Source organism: Salvelinus sp. IW2-2015, linkage group LG7, assembly GCF_002910315.2.
Source record: "Salvelinus sp. IW2-2015 linkage group LG7, ASM291031v2, whole genome shotgun sequence".
NCBI lineage: Eukaryota > Metazoa > Chordata > Actinopteri > Salmoniformes > Salmonidae > Salvelinus > Salvelinus sp. IW2-2015.
Genome location: NC_036847.1, coordinates 9,561,734 through 9,564,875, shown reverse-complemented (window position 1 = coordinate 9,564,875; position 3,142 = coordinate 9,561,734). Strand labels below are relative to the sequence as shown.

Sequence of the window (3,142 nt, the reverse complement as noted above, 5' to 3'; positions counted from 1 at the left end):
CTCTCTGTTTCTCCATCTCTCGCCCTCGCCACCTCCATCTTGGAGCCCAATAAACCGTGTGCAGTTTGAGAACATATTGACTGTAAATGGCAAGAGGGACAGTGATAGCCAAGCAGTTCTACTTTAGAAAGGAACCTGCAATCTCATTTTCAAATGAACCTCCTACTATTGGAAACTTGGCTAACCTGAGGGCCCGGCCCCAAAGTGGTGCACTTTGTCCTCTGTTGAGCTGTAGTGCCAACTCTTTGAGCACAATCTACAGAACGAGATGGAGAGAGAGATTTTTCTCAGGGGACCCAGTTCCCGGGCCTAGTCCAAACAATCTACTGATTAGCTCATTTAGAAACAATTTACCATAACAAATAGCAGACATCATTATCTCTGCCACTTTTCAGGCAAATAAGACCAAAAGCAGCACAGAGGGAGAGGGAGAGGGAGCGACAAGGAGAGACCGAGATGAGGTAGAGAGTGACCGTGAGAGAGAGAGGGAGAGCGACAAGTAGAGAGAGAAAGAAACACCAGGAGAGGAAAAGAGCGACCAAGCGAGAGCGACAGAGTGTATGTGTGTGAGAGACGGACAGAAAGAGAGACCAGGGCCTTCTAGCCGAGGCCTTCATGCTTCATTGTCTTAGGGCCATTTGCCTGCCTGAGATCCTATCAGACGGCTGCTTTCTGCTCCAGAAATTGGCCACACTTTAGACCTGACCACTGAAAGACCCCATTCAGTCGGTAACGCTCCATGTGCAGCCCCCTCGCAATGTTCTGGACTGCCGGGGAGTAGAGAAAAAAAAGTCGGAATTTCACGTCCCTTCAGACACAAATAAATATAAACACAGAGAGAGAAAAAAAGGAATTAGTGTTGGCGCTCGACCATGCTCTGTGAAGTGTGGTGCTCCAAGTCTGGATGTTAGCGAGCTTGAGTACGCGCATGTACGCACGTAGCGCACACACAAACACACACGCACACACAAACACACGGCAGAACATGAAAAGGGCCCTGCATCTTGATTCCAAAGCTTGATCACCAGCAACTTTTCCCAAAGCAATTAGCCCTGAATGCCAGCCTTGCAGCAGCAGGGGCTTGCTGTCTGACGTCAGTGTGTGTGTGTGTGTGTGTGTGTGTGGTGTTTGTTGGGGTTAGCAGAGGTCACCTTGTAGCAGGTCTGCAGGCCCTGATGCAAACACACACACAACAAAGAGCCAGTGTCAGTGGGCTGGGGGTTTTGACAAGGCCTGGCCACTGTTTATTTATGGCCAGGTTAAATAGATGTACGTGTGTGTGTGTGTGTGTGTGTGTGCGTGTGTGGTGCGTGTGTGCGTGTGTGCGTGTGTGCGTGTGTGCGTGCGTTGTGCGTGTGTGGCGTGTGGTGGTGTGTGTGTGTGTGTGTGTGTGTGTGTGTGTGTGTGTGACCCCATGATATATTGCGAACATTTTTCGCAGAAATCCTCCCTCAATCAGGACCACGTGTTCCTACCTGCTTGTTTGTCTCTTGGGTTGGCATGCCAACCCCGGGTTGCGCCAGATTGTCCCGGGAAGATTTAGCGGCACTAAAGTGGGGAGTGAGATTGAGCAGTAGTCAGAGTGGATGTTGAGCTGGCTGTGCTGCATCAAGGGCTGCCAAATATTGTACTCCCAATCCCACTGGGTGGCGCATCAATGTTTCTCCACCACACGGTGCGCTATTGCAGTGTTAATTGACCGCATAGTCTTTTTTTGTGTGTTTTTTCGCTGACTATGATGTAGTGACGGAGTGAAAACCGCTGTTTTGCTTCTAGGTTTAGTGTTCTGACCACTGAATGGCGGTTGCCTATTCATCATATTACTTGCGTGTGCTTGAATTGACCGGACGCACAAAACACACTCCATACTCTCCCACCATGGCAGGCAAGGGGGAAAACCCGCTGCGGCGATTTGTGTGTGTGTTGTGTGTGTGTGTCAGAGCTGCAGTGGACAATGTGTCATGTAGAAGAGCGCCAATAGTAGATTAAGCATCTGTTGGCCTCACGTGTTTAGACTTGAAGGCATCTGGTGCCATACTACTGTTTGTTCTATCACAGTGGAAGCAGGCCACTCATTAGACGCACTCTCTACAACTCTTTCTCGTCATCTTTCCTCTTCGCTCTTTCTCCGGCTTCCCCAGCTCTCCTTTTTTTCGCCTGCCGTGTCTTTGCGCCCGCTGACGACTTACAGTCTAAGCCTACTCTCTCATTGCTCTCATCTTCCAATCGGCATCTCTCGGTTTGCAAGTCCTCTGATATCTCTCGCATCCTCTCCTCCCGCCTCTCCTTCTCGACCTGTTCGCGTGCGCCTTCTTCGCGCTGCGCAGCTCTCCGACATCCCTCAGGTCTCTCGTCATGAGCCCCGAAGAGTCCTGCCCCGGCGATTACCCATTTTCGATGCGGTTTCTCCGTCTCCAGTCCCTCTCTCTCCAGTGCGGCGCTCTCTCTCGCGTCTCCTCTCTCTCTTCTTTCTTCTCTCTCTCTGCTCCTCCATCCCCTGGCTTGACCTCCAGTCTCCTCGGTACCCTCCGTCCTCTCTCTTCGTCTGCCTCTCTCTCCTCTCTCTAAACCGCTCTCTATCGACTCTCTGCCTTCTCTCTCTCTCTCTCTCTCTCTCTCTCTCCTTCTCTCTCGATCTCTCTCTCTTCTCTCTCTGTCTCTCTCTCTCTCTCTCTACTGCTCTGGCATCCCTTTCTCTCTCGCTATGCTTCCAATGTCTTTCTCGAGGCGCTTTCTGCTTTCAAGCGGCAGTTAGAATTCAATGCAATGAAGGCAGGTATTAGATTCAACCTACCATCTTTACATTAACCTGTTGCACAAAATATAGCACAAAGAGTGCTGAAATCATAATTTGCGGCGCCTTGCCCTCCCCGTGTGCTGCCCGCAGCGTGTAAATACCTGGTGACCGAGGAGTACGTGTTCGTTTTTATCAGCATCTCTCTTCCCAACCTCCAGCGGCATTGGCGTAACATGCACAACAAGGAGAAGCCCTGTCAAAGTGTCACCTGTGGGGCAACGATTCGCTGCTGTCGGCGGCGGCAGAACCAACCCTGTTGGGTCCGTCACCGCTCTATGTCAAGAAAACACGAGCATGAGAGCATTCCGCGCGGGTGGGTCCCCCGTTTCACCTAAATTAACTTAT

General features: G+C 51.0%; 1 protein-coding gene across 1 annotated transcript in view; it reads left to right on the top strand.

Annotated features, from left to right (window-relative positions):
• The window catches only part of prdm16 (PR domain containing 16), a 33,202-nt gene that overhangs the window by 19,389 nt on the left and 10,671 nt on the right, over window positions 1-3,142 (top strand). The gene's annotated exons all lie outside the window — the stretch shown is intronic.